Source organism: Equus caballus, chromosome X (assembly GCF_041296265.1).
Source record: "Equus caballus isolate H_3958 breed thoroughbred chromosome X, TB-T2T, whole genome shotgun sequence".
Taxonomy (NCBI): Eukaryota; Metazoa; Chordata; class Mammalia; order Perissodactyla; family Equidae; genus Equus; species Equus caballus.
Window position 1 is genome coordinate 3633196 of NC_091715.1, and position 21618 is coordinate 3654813.

The 21618-nt window shown below is 38.0% G+C and overlaps 1 protein-coding gene across 10 annotated transcripts in view; it reads right to left on the reverse strand.

Moving 5' to 3' along the window:
- Positions 1-21618, reverse strand: part of NLGN4X (neuroligin 4 X-linked) — a 295552-nt gene that overhangs the window by 168061 nt on the left and 105873 nt on the right. Inside the window, exon 1 of one of the 10 annotated variants that reach the window (XM_070258123.1) lies at positions 9258-9400. The exons of the other annotated variants lie outside the window; for them this stretch is intronic. The gene's annotated coding sequence lies outside the window, so the exon portion shown is untranslated. Of the gene's footprint in view, positions 1-9257; positions 9401-21618 lie in introns of those variants that run through there. 10 annotated transcript variants of the gene reach the window in all.

Here is a 21618-nt window from a genome sequence, read left to right on the forward strand (position 1 = left end):
CACAAACTCGAAATAAATTGACAACATCTCTCTGATATTCTTCCCAAATATCTCTCAAATGGCTCCATCTACTTCTCTACATTTTGGCCATTCTGGTCCAGGCTACTAGCCTCTCTCTGCTAGACAATAGTGGCTTGCTGATTAGAGACCCACTCCCTTCTTCCCATCACTCCCCATCCAGAGAAATCTATTAAGAGCAAAAACACTACAAAAAGAATATAAATTTTCATATATGGACACAATATTTAGTTTCAAAGTGCCTTTTCCTTACAGAATATTAAGGAAATTCTGTTATTGGTTAAATGTCTGCTCCTAGAACTAGGCCATCATTCAAAATCAATACTGGGTGAGTTTCATTCACGGAAAAAAATGGCATAACCATTTTAATGCCATGTTTCTTTTCATCTTCCTATTTTAGACCAGTATTCATCATTACAACATGCAGCTGCATCCCTGCCAACTGTGTAATATTGTAAAATCCCTTTTCATGAAACCTATTTTCTCATGGCCCTGTATTACAGCGTAAGAGAGAGCCCAACTCTCTGAAAAAAAGATCAGCTCATAGAATAACAACATAAGAGAATTGGCTTTCACAATTGTGTAAGATGTTTCCCAGTCCTCTCCTTCCTCCCTTCCTTTCTACACTCCTTCTTTCCCTCCTTCCTTCCACCTTTTCCTCCCCTCCCTCTCTTCCTCTATCCTTCCTTTTTTCCTTCCCTTCTTCCTTCCTCCCTTCCTCTGTTCTTTCCTTCCTCCCTTCTTCCTTTCCTTCTTTCCTTCCTTTTTTTCTGCCCTTCCTTCCTTTGCTCTATCGCCCTCTCTCTTTCCTAATATGGTGACATCTTCTCAAAGGAAAAGCTTTCACTTACATCATCAGCAGATAAAACAACACTCTGAGCAACCATCCCTCTAAAGAACAATTACATCTTGATAAGACAGACTGTTGGTGAATTTCTGGGCTTACTCAGTAAGGAAAATATCCAAGGGTGACCTCCTCCACACTGCGCTGCTCCAACAGTGTGAGCTAAAGAATGCTTGGGTATCCTATGTAATGAGAAAACTGGAAAAAGGGGTTTGCCCTTTGGGACCATGTCCATAGTTGCACTGACATCAGGCCGTGGGAGCAGGCAGCTGTAGGATAGCCAAGTCAGTAAGAAAACGCGGGCACTCTAGCAAGGTGGAGTAGTTGGACCCCTAAATTGGCTCAAATCTCACAATCTAGCTCTTGTCAAAAGGATAAAAACTTCTCTAGGAAAAGAATCATCAACTTAGGCCTGAAACATCCCACAGGTTAAGATCAAACAAACATGAGCTCACAGTCAAAGATCACTAAGCACGTGAGCATTGAGATATTAAAAATACTGTATAAAAATATAGGATAGATATGTAAGAAATGTTTAAAGAGATAAAGGATGGAATTGAAAAGGTAAGCAAGAACAGGAAATTACTGGGAAAGACAAACAAGAAATTAAACAAGTGGAAACTCTAATTGTTGAAATAAATACAAATCAATGGACTAGTCAAAGAGAAGATTAGACATGGTAGAAAAGAGAATAAATGGAAGATATCTGAGAAAGTTACACAAAACACAGTAGGGAGACAGAAGTTAACAATATCAAAGTGTATTTAGGGGACAAGGGCGTGAAAAGGAGAACATCTATCATATATCTAAATGAAATTCCAGAAGGAGAAAATAGAAAAAAAATAGGAAAGTGGAAGTACTTGAGCAGGCATTTCCTAAGGATTTTCAAATATTGACTAAATACATGAATCCAAAGATTCAGGAACCACAGGAAGAATGGATAAAGCAAAAATTGATATTGACATGAAACTGATGAATACCAACAGTAAAGAGGAGCTATCAACTGCAGACTGTGCCAAAAGACAGCCTGCAAGCAATTGCAGTTTGACTCAAAACAAACATTGCAATAGACAGAAGATGGTAGGATAGTATTTTCAAAGTGCTGAGAGAAAACAATTGTCAACCCAGAACTGAGTACTTAGCAAAATTAACTTTTTGAAGAATGAGTATGGAATGAAGATATTTTCAATCCAACAACTGGAAGAGTTTATAACAGTTGTGACACAAATTTTTAGGAATGTACCAAAGGCGAGGGGGGCGGGGAGGGGGGGATAAAAGATCCACTTAGGACTGGGATGTAAGGAGGAATAGTGAGTAAATAAAAGTGAAGCATAAATGTAAATCTTAATATCATCATTATCACCATCACTATCATCACCACCATCTTGTAGGATAAAGTAAATAGACAAAATTCAAATATTGAACAAAAATCGCCTGTAAGTGAGGAGGGAGGTTATGCCGATGCTGCAGTTTCTCATACTTCCTAAGGGTTAAGGTCTTGATTAATTTTAGACTTCATTTACTTAAATGTGAATTTTATAACTTAAATTTATCCATGAAAAATAGAGATCAAGTAAATGGTAAATTAAGGAGAAAACATAAAATAAAAAAGAATAAACTCAATTACTCAAAAGGCATCTAAGAAAAACATGAAATAAGGAAAATAGAAAGATATTAAGATATTAAAATATGTCAGAAAATATCCAATATCCTCAAATTCATACACAACCTAAACTATGTAGTTACTAGACTGAAATTCTCACCTTGGAAAAAAGAAATTGCAGATATATGCAACTGACGTGATACACCTGTAAATACCTGGAAGTACTAAAAGTGAAAATAGAAAATATTTTCCAGACAAAAGCTAATTAAAATTTTTTAAATGCCTATGATACCTCTTTTAACATTAGATAAAATACATTTTAATACAGAATTTTTAGAGATAGCAAGAATAATTACATAATGATGAAATGTTTTATTTTTCAAGAGTACAATTTGTTATAAATTTTATGCAAGATATAGTCTCTAAAAAAACAAAAATTGGTACTGTAACAGGGATAATTTACAAATTCGCTATAAAACAGGGAGACACCAATAGACATTTTTCAATTTTAATAACTCATACAGAAACAAAAGAGATACTATAAACAAAACAGTTAACCCACGATTTGATAGACAATTAGAGAACTTCGCAGCTCACCATTAGAGAATACACATAAAACATTTACAAAATTGGCTATGTATTGGGCCATAATGTGAATTTCATTTAACACAACATAGAAAAATGCTGAAAAACTATGTTTTAGAATTTATATGATGCAAGAAAAGCAGGAATAAAGAAAAATTTTTAACTATAAATATTTATATCAATAAGTAAAACAAGGGCAAAAAGTAATGAGCAAAGCATCCCTCTTGAGAAATTAGAAGGGAAAGATAGGAGAGGTAAAAAATTTAAAAATATATATACATATACCTTAATCTGTTTGGGGCTTCTCTAGCAAAATACCACAGGCTAGGTCACTTACAAACAAGAGACATTTTTTTCTCACAGTTCTGGAGGCTAGAAGTCCAAGATCAAAGCTCCTACAGATTCAGTGTCTGCTGAGAGCTTGCTTCCTGGTTCATATTTCCCAAAGTAAATACTTCATATTATTTACTTACACATACAAATCCTAGTACTAAATGGGATTTCCCCAAGGTGTTTTATAGTTCTTAAATAATGGAAATACCCTATTGAGAAAATAAAGCCAATAATGACAGAATAAAGTACTCTTATCACCATCCATGTTTTTCACTCTACTCATAAATAAATATCAAACACATTCCAATGTCCTTACTTGAATGTTACCAAAGTTTATAACTCCAGTTTTAATCAATATTCTAATAAAAAAGAACAGGCAATTGCATCAAATTTGCACTAGATAATTATTTTCAAGATTACATTTGCTCTATTAAAACATTCAAAATCACACCATGAATGGAGTTCCATGTATATATATGAGGTTTACTTGCTAAATGTTATTAAATAATGGCTAAGGCTTAAAGTCTGTGGCTGTGTGTGTAATTATGGCCATGTTGACAAATACATAAACATGTGCCATCAATTCCAGCTTTGAGCATATTGTACTCAGGTTGTACACTCTTCAGTGATGAGGGTCTACTCTGGAGAATACGTGTAATTTTATACTCTTGTTGACGCAGGGCTTTGGGTGAGAATAAAGATAGCAATGCCATTGAAAATAAATAGATTTAAAACAGCAATGCCTCACTGCTATGCATAAATCTGCATTTGTTAAATTCATAAATTGCACTTTACCTTCTAAGCAACTGCTACCTTGAAGAAGAACTAGCCTTTTCACAATACTCACTGATTAATATGAAAAGATTTTTGTGGTTTTATAATGAAGCATTATTTTCTGGGTTTTGGTAAAGAAGAGATTTCACTTTCTGTGATTGTATCATAAAATTGCAATGACTATAAATAATTATCCAAAATAATTCACATTCATGTAATACTTTAGGCAAAATCTGCCAATGTATGCTTAAAGGGGAAAAATATTGCCCTCTCCGCTGACACTTAGCAATGTCCGTAGATACTTTTGGTTGTCACAGCTTGGGGGTGGAGGGTTTGCTACCAGCATCTAGTGTGTAGAGGTCATGGATGCCGCTAAACATCATACAATGCACAGGACAGTCCCCACAAATGTCAACACTGCTAATATTGATAAACTCTGGATTTTGGAAAGAAATAAGTGGAAAAACCAAAATGGCCCCTGGCCTGACTACATGCATTCTGTGTATGTAACATCCATATCTGAACACAGAGTCCCCAGTGTCCAATGACTTGGAGTTTCAGATAGACATCTGAAAATATTCTTCATCATGAAGCTAACACATTATTAATTATACAAATGGAGGATAGTCGCCCATAAGATAGACTTGTCTGTACACACAACAGCTAGAATGGTTTTATGTCATCCACAGCAAGAAGAAGCTATGTTCCACGGTCAAATCCAAATTCCACCGAACAGGCTGGACTTACTTCAGGCACAAGGCTGCTACTGAAAGCTCATCCTAGCGACCCTCTGGAAAGCTGAGAGGACACCTAGCCACTAGTCTAAGACATTCAAAGCCTGTCAGAGGACAACTCCTTCAATCTACCTCACGCTCTTTCTTGCGTTGTCACAAAACACTGGCTCTTCCTGTCTTATCCAGCTCCAATTCCTGCATGTCTCTCTCAAGGATCAGAGACCAAGTTAGAGTTGGAAAATGAAAACAATAATTTCATTATTTGAAATTGCTAGCATCAAAAATCCACTCTGTATTGTGCCCTGATAAAATGTTAACCTTTAACATGTTATCCTCAGAATTAACCTTCAGAATATGCATCTTAAACAAAAATAATAATAATGATTTAATATCTTCCAGCACAATGATTGAATTTATGATGCAATTGGTATTCAGTTTTGGAAAGAAATGCTCATGTGTCCCTAGACTCTTCAAATGCCACTTAGAGAAGAGCAGACGGTTGTATGTCATTATGTGAGGAATTAAAGGTCAAAGATGTTAACTTGCTGAGAAGCCTCTGATTGTTTGATGTTAAAATCTTATTGACAGAATCAAGCACATGTGGATATGAGCATGTTTTCTTAGTGCGGAAGCCAAAAAGAAAACGTTTCAGGAGCATGTTTGGGTAGAACCAACCATTTCTGCCTCAGGAAAAGGATGTTCCCAAATCAAGTTATAAATAATACTAATCACTGAAATCATATATTCAACTAGCTATGTAAATGCCTCTCAAGGACTCATTATTTCCAGGAAGCTAGATTCCTATAACACATGGGAAGATTCTGTCTGAACACCAGGATCTGAGCTGTAAGTGCATTAACTAGACCTTGTATGTCTCACTCACCTCTCATACATGGTTTGCTCATCTATCAATGACAGATTAACGCTATCCATCTTATATGATGACAGTAATGCCATTGAAACATCTATGTAGCACTTTGGACATTGAAAAGTCCTACAAAAAATGTAAGCAAAGACAATATAACTGAATACATTTATAAAATGCTGATTTCGAAGGTATCTGTTCCCCTAGTCTATGAAGCTGCATAATAATGGGATCTTTCAAAATTATTTCAATTGGTTGAGGGGAAAAAAGATGCTAGTTACAATCATGGTAGACACTCGACAGAGACTCATGAACAACAAAAGCTACCATAGATTTTAAGATTTACTTTCTTCTTTCAAGAAAGGATGATTGTGTTGTCTGCAAAGAATTTTCCTTGCTCCTGAAGTTGTTGATAATAAGCTAAAGATATAGCGTAGTCTAAATAGAGGCAATGAGCAGACACCGCCCCTATACACACACTCTATAGAAAGAAAGAAAGGTGATATTTAAGAAACCAACAGATGGACATTCTCCTAGTCTCACGGGGAGATGTCAGTGTGCATTTTAACTCTGCTACATCCTATGTCTCTGTTTGCCCCATCATTACTACCTTATCGCCTTAAAAAATGTTTCTTTTGAAATTATTGGCCTAAATGTAGAAGGAAATGCAAAAGACTAAGGTTATCAGTGGTTAAGGAAGAGCTGGGTGGAGAGACAAAAAAAGTAGTTAATGAAAGCCATAGAGTGATCTACATTGTGTGATGCTGGGAAAGTAAAGAAATTGCTCAACATTATGAAAATAAAATATACGCAAACAGGGGAATGTTGAATTTGGCCATTTTGCTGTAAAAACCAAAATAAGATTTTTAAGACAGGATTAAATAAGAACTATTAAATAGTAAATAAATAAATGTTAATTGGGTGTTAACTTTTCAGAAGAGACAAATTCAGTAATATTAGCATACTAGTTTATCAATTTTATAATATTTTTTCCAGATATTATAAAATTTAAGATATACTGTTAGTTTAATTTCATATAATCAACAGGAATATGACGAGGGCTTACATATGTCTCAGAATTGTAATCCTATTGTGTGGACACATTTTCATTTAGGAATAAACCTAACAAAAAATTGGCAAGATTTCTACACTTAAAATGACAAATATTGCTGAGAAAAAATTAAAGAAGTTTCAAATAAATGGAGAGCTAAATCATGTTAAGGGATTGGAAGGCTCAATAGTCTTAAGTTGTCAGTTCTCCCCAAATTATTTATAGATTCAACACTATTTTAATATAAATCCTTAAATTCCATTCCTTTGTTAAATATGATACACATTCTGTAAATCTATATGGTCTCACATAACTTTTGCTAAACTTATTCCTAACATTTTATGCTTTGGGTGGCTATTGTTAATGGTGTATTCTAAAGTTTCTTTTCCAATGGTTTGTTGTTGAAAATAGAAATTAAAATTTGAAGGGTGTATACCTTGTATCCTGATCTTGCTAAAATCATTTATGAGTTTTAGTAGTTGTAAATGCCTTAGGAGTTTCCATATAAGTAATCTTGTCATCTGCACATAAAGACAGTTCTTCCTTTCCAAACCCGTCTACTTAACTCCATTTTTACCTTACTGCACTGGCAAAGACCTCCAATTCATTGTTGGATAAAGGTGGGAAGAGCTGACATCCTTGCCTTGTTCCAGATCTTAAGAGGAAAGCAATTAATAGTCTATGATTATCGTTTTGTTGGCTCTTCTTTTGAAAATGCTTACAGTAGGTCTAAAATGTAAGCAGTAGAACAAATAAAATCTAACAAGAAAGTCTCAATAGTATTGCTCTGGTTGTAGAAGGATGGGATTCGGAAGATTCCTTCACCCTAATTCTAGCCAGCTAGCCTCTCTATGTGACTCCAGAGCAAGTCTATAGAACCCCAGATCTGAGAGACATGGTTTAACAAGATGGGGAGAAGTAGGAAAAAAATGAAGAGAAACAGACAGAGTGAACTCTTAGCTCTTACTTAGCTCTTACACGAATGTGTACCATGACCTTTATGTATTGTAAAACAATGCCTTTATCACACGTACTTTCAACTGTAAAAAAGAATCTGTCATTCATTAGTTCAGAGATGTACACACAAAACAGCTTAGCAGTTACATACATCTCAAATCAATTCCAACTCAAGCTTCAAAAAAATGACAGATGTCCTCAAATCAGAACTCTGCAGATACAACTTTAAGAATCAACATCTAGCATTTCAAATCTGTGAGTGACAATGTTCAGTTGTTTGCAAACTAACTTTGGAAAAGAAAAAAGGGAGAAGAAAAACCTCAGCAGTGAGCAATCAGTTCTGCTAACCTAAAATGTGGGGAAAAACAAGCCAACTCAAAAGTAGAAAAGTGCAAGATATTAAGCGGAAATTGACATGCATTTGAGAATCATTATTCTTCCCCAGCAAGTGTCTTCTGACTGAGAATATAGACTCCTTAGGGCAGACACCATATTTTACTCATCTTTGCATCAGCAAGGTCTGTCAGTGGTTTAGATAGGAGTAGACAACAAAAAATGTTGACTCAAGGATTGAATGTTATTACAGAAAAATATCCAGAATGACAAAGGAAAGGAGTCCACTGAATCATATGTGTGCCCTACACTACTAATTGCTAGCACACTTCAAAGATCTGGCCCCTGCCTGCTTCTCCAATTTTTTCTCCTGACTATCTCTCCTTTGCCCTTTGCCTTTGAGCCACACCTGTACCCTCAGATCCTGGATTGTGCCAGGCCTCCCCTGACCCCAGGACCTTTGTATGTCCCAGTCTCTCTGCCCACCAAGACCTTCCTACCTATGGCTCATCCCTATCCTTCAGGCTTCTTCTTATTCTCATTATCAATGTGTATCCTGCTAACCAGATCAGAAGCCCATGAAATGAGCCCTGCCAGCATCAAAAACTTACTCCAGTTAGTAATTATCCTCGTGGGTGATTAGTTGGTTATTTTTCCTCTCCCACTAGACCAGAGTTTCTCAGCCTCGGCGCTACTGACATTTTGGGTTGGATAATTCTCGTGGGGCTGTCGAGTGTGTCAAAGGATGTTCAGCAGCATCCCTGGCTTCTACCCATCAGATGCCAGTAGTAAACCTCAATCATGACAACCCAAACTGTCTCCAGACATTGCCAAATGTCCCCTGGGGGCAAAATCCCCCCTAGTTGAGAACTACTGATCTAGAATATAAGCTACATCAAATATAAACTATGTCTGTTTTGCTCAATAGTCTATTCTCAGAGTGTAGTACCATAGAGAGTACATAGGAGGTGGTCATGACATTTTGATGGAAAAATTAATAAACCAGCAGTAACTGTGGGTTAATTTCAGATCTGGTTACAGCTGGTAAAATATTCTGGGATAGCCATTTCAGATCAAGTCTTATTTATCAACTTCTACCAAGCTTTAAGCCTAAAGGGGGTCTGAAGAATATACAATAACAAAAACAACAAAAGCCTTACTTCTTTCCTCCCATAACTTTTGTGGTCACAATTATTTTGTTCTTCCTTGCTCTCAAGTTGGCGCCTGATCTCTCTCCTTGATGGCAGAACACATTTCTTCATTTTCTCAAGAGCTTTGTCCTATGTACCCATCACTAGGCATCAGCCTTTCAAAGTTGAATGGGATGAAAAATCTACTACCCATTGTTACATCATCAAGAACTACTTACATCATAATGCATTGTGCAGAGTAAGTGCCCACTGAGTATTTGTGAAGCTGGATTGAATTGTATAAATCAGCATTAATTAATACTTCAACATGAAGTGAAGGATGCTGGAAAAATTATCAAATAACAATGTGACGTGGTCGATTTGAAGTCAACAGACTTGTGTTTGCTTACTTGCTGGGCATATAATCCTGCATAATCAGTCTCTCTGAGCTTTATTTTTCTCAGCTATTAAGCAAGGTGAAAATGCCTTCCTCACCTACTTCATCAGTTGCTGTACAAAATGAGAGAATGTCTGTGAATGGCTATGTGGAAAACAAGTACTTTGGTTTTATGAAAAGCCAAGCCAGGATCTTTGCTTAATCAAGTCTTATCATCTGGTAGGGCTGTGTTAAAACATACAGTATAATATATAGATGCAGATAAAGTTCAATGGGAGTTCAGTGGAGGAAGATTTGTCTCTACCTAGGAGCAATTGGCAAAGGCATCTTACAGAAGGAGTCATCGGCAATCAGTCTTACCAGGTGGGAATTAGACAGATTTAGAAAGGAGGGAGAGGAATCAGCGTAGAGAAATACGAGCCATACCATAGTGTTGACAGTATTATGATCCATTTCTCCATTCATGCCCTCCACAAATATTTATTAAGCAATTCATATGTACTAGGCACCACAAGTAGAGTATTGAAGAAAACAAAGTCCCACACTCTTAGAGTCTATATTCTGGGGAGGAGTGGTTGACAGTAAAGCATACACAATAAATACATATGTCTCTCAGATAGCATCAGCTCTGTCCTCCTGACCCTTACCCTACATCATCACCAGGAATATCATCTTTATACTTGACACAAGCTGAAGATTGATCATGTTTCAGAAGACAGGGTACTTGTAGGAGCCCCAGGAGGCAGGCAAATTGTGTCATCCAAAAGAGGTATTTGGAAGGAATACGAACATTCTACTAAATAAGAAAAAAACAAAGAAAGGATAAAATTTTCAAACTGTAAGTATGATGCGCTTGTCAGGGTACCCCGACATGAGGTCTGTTAGAAATGTAATCTTACTTTAAAACCCAATAAGACATTAGAAATAGTTAACAAAATATATCACACAATATTCAGGAATTGATAGATTGATAGATAAATATGATAGAATGTAGATGATAAATGATAAATAGGATAGATAGGATAGAGACAGATGATAGGTAATAGATAAATAGATGATAGACAGATGATAGATAAAGATAGGTAATAGATAAATAGATGATAGATAAAGATAGGTAATAGATAAATAGATGATAGAAAGATGATAAAGATAGGTAATAGATACATAGATGATAGACAGATGATAGAGATAGAGAGTTAGATGATAGATAGACGATAGATAGACACACCTGTATATGTGCATGTGATTTGTAGGTGATATAGATGGGCCTATATATAGAATTCTATGCATATACATATGCATACATATATACATATATTTTTATATATGTGTATATAGTCTTGCTCGTTACTTAACAAAGCCCTGTAATTCGTTTGCTCATCTAAATTAAATATATATTTTTAATATAATTATTAAAATACTTTATATATTTATAAAATATTAAAATATGTTTTTATATATATTTTTATATATATAAAGACTCGCTTCACCTATAGAGAGGCTACTTATTGCAGAGACAGAGCAAAGATATTTAGTCAATTCTGTAAGTCAGTACATCGATCATCCACATATGGCTCAGTTGACTGCATGCAAAGAGTCTGACTTGCAGCATGAGGGAGCTGCCTAGGAAGTTGTGGAGTTCCTATTTTTGGAAATTATTGAAGTTTGAAAAGAGGAGAGCATTTAATGAAAATATACAATGCTCTCCTCTAGGGTGTGTGTGGGGGGCGATCTGAATTCCCTTTCCTTTGGACATTTTCGGGTATTAAACATATACTGTATGAAAAGCAGAGAGCAGATATGCACTGAGTTGAATTTTATTTCTTTTGATGGCACACATAAAATACTCATCAATACAAGGAAAAGGAAAAGGAAAAGGAAATCAGATAGCAAAGCTCACGTGGTCGCCCGCTCCACCTGACCATGTGATTTGCCTGTTGTCTTTCTCTCCCTGGAGTATCGCTCTTGACTCTATTTCTCTCTCCCTCGGGAGTTGGTACAGATTCCAACTTTCCCTCATCCTCCTTAGAGGATGAAAATCCAACTTAGAGTAACTGGTAGCCAACACTAAATGCTTCCAAACATGGGCAAGAGCAATGAGGTGAAAGTCAAAGTGGCTAAATCTCATTCTGGACTGCCTGGGACTCAGGAGGAAGGCAAAGTTAATGAGCCAAGTGTCACCACATACAACAGCTGCCGAATGTTCTTATGACTTGCTGAACCCTCCTCAATAAGTCTAGCACAGTGCTGGTGCAGCATGCCGGGCTGCCGTTCAGAGGGTCTAGCATCATGATACAGAGCTTTCTAGTGGCAGAGTTACAGCAGGACACCTGACTACTGTTTTTTCTCGCTATAGCTCAATGCCTGTGAAACCTGATTTCAAAACAGGAACACTTAATACATCGGGGTTTTATTTCAATATGTTATCAGATTTTATTTTAAAATCTTCATACTTCATAGTATTACACTTCATAGCACTACACAGAAATCCACACCATCTCTTAAGAATATGAACTGTTAAGGTGTTTCTAAACAAACCGTAATGTTAATATGTTACACTTGTTATGGAATTCTGTGCCCATCACCAGCATAGAATAGTTATGGAATATATCTGTGTGAGGGCTGTGTGTGTTGTGTGTGGTGTGACTGTGTGTGAATGATGCCTTTGTGTCTGAGTACAACGGGTGTGAACATGCATGCATGTGGGTGTGCTTGCATTTGTGCGTACATATTTGTAGGCATGAGTGGTGTGTGTATGTGTGTATATATACACATACAAAATATATCCACATTCCCACTCACTTTAAAATCTATTCAATGTTTTCAGATACTGCATAGATCTCCATTTTAGATCCTAAAATTGCTAATTTTTATCCTAAATTTCAACTCCTCCACAAACTCTTTTATAATTGAACATTTATTTTCTACTTAGTAATAACCAGCTTAAAGCATTCTTGGAATTAAATATATCTACAAACCTCTAGAAACAGAGAAATGAAACCTTATGTTTCTAGATGAGTAAAAAGGACATATTGCAAAGCTGTTATAGCTATTTGCTTTCTTTATACTCTTCCTAAGTGAGGGCTTCCCACAGTGTTATATAGAGGGAAATATGTTATTAGCTGCCTTCACAGGTGGATAAAATCTAAATACGCACGTGTTTCTGTGTTAGCCTGGGAGGGTTATATCTCAGTGTATTCACCTGCCGTTTGTATGTCTCCTTCCCTACTGTCTCTCTCTCTATTGTATCTTAAAGGTTTCTCTCTCTCGCTTTCTCTCTCTCTCAGCTGAGACTGATATGGAAACCAAGATGCAAAAGAAGCTATTCTGAACCAGGCTTCATTGGTCTAACGGAAACGGCAGACTGAGCAGAGGACCCCAAACACAGTGGTTATTCATCCAAATGGTCTGAATGGATAACCCCAACTTCACCAGGTTTTAAGAGTGCTGAACATTGAGGAATGGTAGCTGATGTTATTATGTTAATGTTATCATTATCATCCATTAATAAATTGTGTCACCACCCAGAAAACTGGATGTGGAATCAGAAGACCAGAGCTTACATTCCATCATATCTCATTTCCGTGCTGCTCCTGGGAAAGTTGATTTTCCTAAGACCATCTCCTCCTCAACTTCGTCAGATCTATGATTCAGCACTTCTTCGGGAGGTGGTGGCAAGGAAAGGGAGCAGAATATGCATTTTCTCTCCACTACTCAAAAGTTGGCTGGGTTTTCAGAGGATATTTGAAACACTTGACAGTCAAGCAGAAATTTCATTTCTCTTTATACAAGTTGGTAATTAGAGCAATTTGAAAGGGAGGAGTTTATCTAAGGCTGGGCTTGCTTGGCTATTATTTTCGGCCATAATCAAGTAAATCCTTCAAACTAAGGTTTTCTCACTTCTGTCAAAGGATCAGTTGAAATATCGCAAGCACTTTTGATCTAGATGTTGCCCAAAACATGGAGCTAGGAACCAGCAGCTACGGCAACTTTCCGGGACAAGACGTATGGCTTTCCTAAGCAGGAAGGTAAAATGATAAAACAAAGACTCGTCAATGCCTTTCAGGCAAAAATCTGCAGACACTTTTAAAAAACTTAAGAACTCTTGAAAGTCATTGTGGTTCAGGTAACCTAAATATTGATACGTGGACTTATTTTTTGTCCTTTCCTTACTAACATAGACATGGTCTCGCTGAGTTAAGGACAAATATATGAAGAGCTTAAATTCAACACAAGAAACTTTAAGACCCTGATGTACTTTGACCCAAGCTCAACCACAGCCACCAGGGCTCTGGTGTCCCTTAGTTGTATTCAATATCTCCTGGCCACATGGCTCATTCCAGCCACTCTTGTGGTGACCAGGGCTGCCAAGGCAGCAATCAGCTTTATGTACCTGTAATCTTGCCTCACGTCTGCCAACGGGCCTGTTGTTTCAAGCCCTGAGGTTTCTCTGATGCCTCATCAGGACAACTTGCGGAAACCTACTTAGCACTCCCAAGAAGCTTGGGGAGATTACCTGCAGTGGACTAATAGGAGATGAAAGCTGAGGAGTAAATGGTTATTCCACTTTTACCCCGGGAAGGAGGTCCTGAGACACACACCATAAAGATTTTCAGACAGCTCCACTGGCTCAAGCAGCAGCCAGTTAGTCAACGCAACCCCCAATTGCTTCCCACTCCTTCCCTGCTTCGTGTCACTGATCCCTCATCCCTATTCTTGGTATATTATTCACAATAAACATGTACAACAATTTTCTTTAGGTTTCTGCTTTTAGGAGAATGTGGGCTAAGAAAATACTTTGCAAGTCGGGATTTTCAGCATGTATTGCCCTCAAAATGAAGAAACAAAGTGGAGTGGATTTTGAATGTGACGACCATGTAGCCCTGTCAAACATCCAACTCTAATTTTGACTTCAACTTCCAGGTCAACCACGGCAGACTTCTCAGTGAAATTTACTTTCCAACAGAACTTAAGTTTACTTTTTACTGAACTTGCATGATATTGGGACTTATTTTTCTCATAAAATGATTATTAATTTGTGCATGCCAAATAAGAACAGAAGTAACGTAACGCTCAGTCGGAGAAATCAATTTTCCATACAATAAAAGGAACTGACTCCAGAATTCAGTGTGTAGGTTTTCAATGCCTAGCTAGCTCCTCCCTACTCATCTCTCATGTTTTGGCCAAAATTGTGCTTCCTTTAGGAAGCCCTCCAGGCTGTCTCCTAGATCAGTTCAGATATTACTACCAGCTGCTCCCAGGACTATCATTGTTTGAAACAGCATGAGACCAACCTCACTTTAAACTCATCCTTATTTATTGGCTCTTTTGCCTTCTACCAAGAACTCTAATACCCTATGTATCACACTCACAATGTTATAAACCTTCAAAAATCAAGTAACATCTGGCCATATACTCTAAGTATGGAACAAACCACTGAATCACACAAACTACAAGGTTACATAAGGATGAGGTCAATAAAATGAGAGCAAGAACTTCATCAAGGATGGTACTAACCATGACATGATCCAATTTTTATTATGAGAGGCAGTACTGGCAGGTTTCCTGTATTAGTTGAATAGCTAATCCTAATGGACAAAAGAATATATGAATTGATTCATTGATTCATTCTTCTTTCAAATTTCCTGATCTCTACCTTTCTGGTCCACCAATTATAGACCCAGGAGCTGGCCCCGTGGTGTAACGGTTAAGTTCAGCACACTCTGCTTCAGCAGCCCGGGTCCACAGGTTCAGATCCTGGGTGTGGGCCTACATCACCCATCAGCAATGATGTTGCAGAGTCCCACGTAAAAAGTAAAAGAAGACTGGCAGAGATCGTAGCTCAGGGACTGTCTTTCTCAAGCAAAAAAACAGAGGAAGATTGGCAACAGATGGTAGCTCAGGGCTAGTCTTCCTCATAAAAAGAAATTTTCTAATTATAAACCTAGACTTTCAAGAGTGGAAACATCAGACATGCATTGATCACATATAAATCTTGGGTTTATTTCTCTGAGCAGTCTGGATGAAAACATCAACAAGAACAAGCAAATAAAAAAGCAGAGTGGGTAAACACCGTAGCTGACTCTACTGCACATTTCTCCTTCAAAACTATTGCTCTATTTTGTGACAGTAAGCCTTTTCCAAGTCCCTCGGCACTAGGTCTCCTACTTAGAGCAGTACCATCCGCAAGGGAAGATTTAAAATATGGCAGGTTAGTGGGCGCAAATTCCAGCATTCCCTGATGGGTGTATGTGTCCTGGAACTGGCCAGTCAAGCAGCAGTAAAACACTGTTCTGATGCAGAAAAGGAAAACCACAGGGTTTCGCTTTGTCAGATGCAAGGCTGCAGATGCTGTACTCTTTCTTTCTTCCTTCTTCTGCTGAGCCACATGGAAAGGTAAAAGTGCAGACCCAAGGAAGAGACTAAAAGCCTTTGGGGAATTACAGTCATATGTCTGTTAGCAAACAGATGTGTTCCAGAGATGGATGGTGCTGTCGGAAGCTTTGCATACAGGTGCAGAGCAAATCTGGGGGGAGGGAGGTGGAAGGATGTAGTCTCAATGGCGGGTTCTCCCGGTCCCATGGCACTGTAGGGGATTCCCCAGGGCTCTCCCTTGCATTCTGAAGTTCCTCTGCCATCACAGCCCCTACCTATGCAAGAGACTCCTGCCCATAAACGGAAGCCTGACAAGGAAGGAAGCTGGTGATTCTCCCACTCATAGAGAGCTGAGCTGTCAGAGCCCTGGATGTCTGTGAGTTCCTCTCCACTGGGCCGGGATCCTACAGGCAGCAAGTACCCTGGCAGCTTGATGCTTCCTAATATGTTGTTCTAGCCAGAGGCATCCTTCATTCCAGGAAAATACCTAATTGTAGAATACTAAAGTAACAAAGGAGCTGTAGAGAGCGTCATCTTCAAAGCCCTTGTTCCGTACAGGCAGAAACTGTCAGAAGAACCAATCTCACTAGGAGCAGCACATCTGGACAGAAATCCTGGAAAGAAAGAAGTGCACTTGCCCTTGGAGGTGATTGTAATGTCCCTCCAGGAGAAATAGCGTCTGTGTACCTTTGGAAACCATGGTGCCCAAGTCTTCGAGTGTCTCCTGTTGGGTGTAATCTTGAATAAAAGGACTTTGGAGGGACTGGGAATGGAAATGAAAGGCAATGACAAAGAATGCTTAGATTTGAACCTTAATATCACCAATTCTTGAGTCTGTGCAGAGGGAGGACTCAAGGTATGAATCAGAAACACCACCATTGACAGCCAACACCTCAGGGGCCATGAGGGGAACATCCCTATTCCACCTAGCAAAGAAAACACATCACAAAAACCACAAGAGAGGTGAGTCCCTAAAAAGATAATGATGTAAGTCAATGGGCCATTTCCAATCATTATTATTTCAAGATTTATAATGTCACTGACTTCTTTATTCAGTTTTATTTCAGGAAAAGTAAAAACATGTGAAAGATCTTTTGTAGATTCACTCAAGTCCAAAACGCCCTTTACCTGCTGTATGCCATTAGATCTTAAATTCATCATATATAAAATATCACACCCATGGATTTTTAAAAATCTAATCATAGCTGTTATAGGAAAGATTGTTAAATATTTGTCTAAAAATTCAGAGTAACAATATAGCTCCTGGTTTTTAGGAGAGTAATTTTAACTAAGCAAGCTGGAGTATGAGTCAGTGCATGCATAAGCTGGTTTCTTGGAAATCAAGATAAATTAGAAAATACTGATGTGGTAAAATGTGACATATAATCTTGTTTTACTGGGCCATCTCCTAGATAAAATCATGGCACATTTAACGCTCAAAAATGAAAAATTTTCAGTTCCAGATTATTTCCCAAGACCTGCTGCAAATAACATAATATTAAATTATAACCCAACGTATAAAATATCTACGAGTCCATACTGATAGAAGTAAATAACTGAACGAATAAACAAATGGGAGAAAATAGACAAGTCACTCATGAAGAATAATTTCATATAATTTATGTAGATACTCTGCCCTCAAGGAGAGAGGGCATAAATCTCCATTCCTTAGGGGTGGGCCGCACATTAGTGACTTCTGTGCAAAGAGGACAACATGGAGTGGGGGGAAGGTCACTTCGTAATGGAGAACCTAAAGGACAAGACCTCAACCATGTGATCAAGGTCAACATAATTGGTGATAAGTCACGTTGATGGTAGCGTGATCATAAGGACACTTGACCTCTATAGTCTCCTCCCCAAAACTCATAACCCCAAACTGATCATGAGGAAAACCCTAATTGAGGGACATTCTACAAAATGCATGGGCAGTCCTCCTCAAAACTGTCAAGGTCACAAAAGACAAGTAATTACATTACTAAATGTAAGGTGGGATCCTGGAACAAAACAACACAATAGGTAAAAACTGAGGAAAGCCAAATAATGCGTGGACTTTAGTCAATAATAATGGATAAATATTGGTTCATTAAATGCATCAAATGTACAATAGTAATAGATGTTAACAATAGGGGAATGCGAGGGCGAAGCACATGGAAACTCTGTACTACCTTCCCAACTTTTTGGTAAATCTAAATCTAAAATTCAAAGTTTATTTGGAAAACTACTGTAGATATTATTTTCTCAGCAGCGTAAGTCGTATATTATTTTCTCAGGAGAGTAATTTGTGTCTATATATATATATACGAATTTAAAAGAAATATATTTAAATATGTATATTCCTTTAAATTTTCAACTCGAATAATTTAGTAAAAAAGAAATCTAAAAATGGAAAGTACTGAAAAAGTATTTCTAAAGGAAATTGGTAGTTCCAGTTTTTAAACTTACTACGTTACCAAAAGATAGAAAAAATACAAGAATTTACCAGTTTGCAATAAATCTCAAATCCTGAAACTTTACAAATGGCCTAGATTTATAGCATCATCAGGGTCTTTTGGAATGTTCTGGCTTGGACTGGTTGCTAAGGGTTAATTCAGGTTGGGATATGGTTGTTTCTCAAAAATATATATATGATATGATTAACAGATGGGGTTGAAGAATCCCTCCATGTCTGAGTTATTGTAGATTTCTGCAGAATTAGAGTTCCTTCTACTAAACCAATGCATCTTAAAGTTTTTCTACATTTTCACATTCCCTGTGTTTCTTCTAGCCTATTGAATAATGATAGATTTAAAGCCTCAGAGACTTTAAATAACTTCTGGCCTGAAACATGTAGGAAGGGATAGTCTTAGCAGGATATTAGTCACTTTTATTTACTTATTGACTATATATTTACTTATGGAATCTAGTGAGACAGATTCCAATGCCTGGCTCTTGTTTATACTCTGAGACAAAAGCCATACTGTTTCGAGACATTCCCAACTGGATCATTACAATGTGAGGTTGCCTTTTTAAGCCACGTCCTCTCATTTTCTCTCACATATGCAGTCTTGCAACTTAGTTAAAGTACTGATTTAATGGAAAGCTCTTGTCAAGAACTAGACTCCGTCAAATGTCTTCCCATCCAAGTAGCAAACACACACAGACACAAAATTCCAGCATTTGATAACTTAAACTATTGAAGTTTAATTTTCTCTTAATTATTTACTTTTCTCCTTTGTTATTGTAGTAATCAGAGTCAGGTAAACTAAGCATCAAATCATAGAAACTTTTTCTGAATGCATACAATAATTAAAATGAAGGTATGGCAGTACAGTTGTCAGTGGTGACTGAGAATGGACAACTTAACTGTGAATTATTTTCTCCTAGAGGACGTTCAGTAAACATTCTTGCCAGCTTTCTAAATTCTGCCCTCTCAGAAAGCATCACTGTCATCCCGCAAACCCTCCGAACCCTGCTGATAAGCTACCACACAGCAGGTTCTCTCTTTATTAAATCCAGAAAGGCAATCCCTAACGGAAATAAACACCAGTCACCATGTCTCCAATTGTTATCGTCTATAACCTATTTCAAAAAATCAACCCATTTTCTAAAGTGGGTCTTCATCTCTAAGTGGTTTCTGGGAAGAAAAAAGAAACAGAAATAATGCCTGTGCGATAAAAGAAGGATGCTCTATTGTGAGCAATCGGCAGAGAGGACCGGTTAATAATTCAGCACCAAGTGTTCCAGGACACATTGATGCTTAGGAGGGGAGGTGGGACTGGGAGCAAAACAGATGAATTTTACATGATCACAGCAGTACACACAAAAACAAAGTCATGCTGTGTCTTGAAAATATAGGATGTGGCATGCGTCCTTTTGATAAAAAGCTGAAAAGGGAAACATGTTCAGTGTATGCATTTCTATAACAGATCTTGTGGAATGCCTGTGCTATTTTAGTTGAAGTTGGGTGAAAATATAGCCCCGTTCTCAGGGATTTAGAGTCTTGTTGGGGAGAGAGACAAGTCAAATGAAGACCTAGCATCCCAATGATGGAGGAGAAGTTGGACCAGTAGAAGCTGGGAAGAAACATTCTAGGAATAGGAACATGCAGAGGCCCAAAAAAAGCACATAGATGGGTGGTCCTCATAGTGAGGGAAATGTTTTAGGAAGTGGGGAGGTGAAGAGGCCAAGGTAGGCATTTTGGAATTCTCCAGAATATCTCCAAGCAACATTCAGAATCGTCCCAGCAACAGGCACATTCTGATCGTGTGACCCCCCCCCCCCCCCGCCGCCCCAAGACACACTGCCTGTTTGAAATGTCCAGTAGCTTCATGTAAGCTGTTAGGATGCAGAATAGGGTCTCACCCTATAGAATAGAGGGAATAGAGTAGGGTGGTCTCACCCTTCACTATAGCTCTATCATGCACTCCATCTCTCTTTGCTCAAGGAGCTAGGTGTGAATCAGGAAATGCACTTGTTGAGTTAGGGTACATTTTACAAAATAATAAAGAGGGTAATGAAAACTCTGAAAGAGCAGATGTTGTATTTACACATCCACACTCAGTCAACAAATATTTATTGGCCCTTACTAAATGCCAAAAAGTTGTCCAGTTCCTGTGGATATGAGTTTTACAGTGAGTATATTTCATCCTTCTATTTGTGTGTGTGTGTGAGAGAGTTTAATTACTATTACTGTGGTCTAATGGACTAATGCATTTATTTCTGAATGCCAAGTAGTAGGTACTTTTTGGTTTGGGTTTTTCCACACAAGAAAACCACTGACTTTTCTTTGTTATTTTATGAGGGCATTTTCACGTAAACAATTGCACAAATGCCTCAGTTTAATAATAGCCATTCACCATAAGAAGCTCATCTTCATTTCCACATCCCTTTATCCTCCCTTAACTTCATCACATCTGCCCACTTCTAGATTAGATTTCATGATCCATCCTTCCAGTCAATGTCTTGGATTCCTCAATTCCTGCCTCTCAATTCTGCTTACTTATGCAGCATCACCCGTTGCTAGTTCAACCCAACTCCTGCCTCCACAGCACCTGGGCAGGAGGACATAGCTGGAGAAAAACCCCAACCTTGGAGCCTCATTTCAAGGCATGTCCCACAGCTTATCACATTGCACTCTATCCATCCATCTCCTAGACGACAAGTCCATACATTCTCCTCTCTTTCCAGCTCCTCCACAACTCACACTTGGCTGTAGACTCGAGTAAGTAGAAGCAGTCAGAACATTTCTCCAAACTCCCACCAGCCCAGCCTCCTGCATCTCAACCAAGATTCCCTGTCATCCCTCCTTCCGTGGGCATGGACAGAAAGGTCCACACTTCTCTCAAGCTCCTTACTCCACTGGAGAATCCATCCCATTAAAGTCAGTGACAAGGCCCTGAAGTGGTCTCTTTTATCCTGTATCTTAACTTCCTCTCTTTACTTGGTCTCACACAAAACATTAACCACACAGTAACATTTTGTAACTTTAAAAACCTCCCTATCAACCCACGTTCCCTGAAGCTACTGATTGTCCCACCTCTCTGCTCCCATTTACAGCACAATTCCTTGAAAGGATTGCCTCTATCTTCTGTTCGCCACTCTTTAGAGCCCCCTTTAAACAAGATTTGGCCCTGATATTCC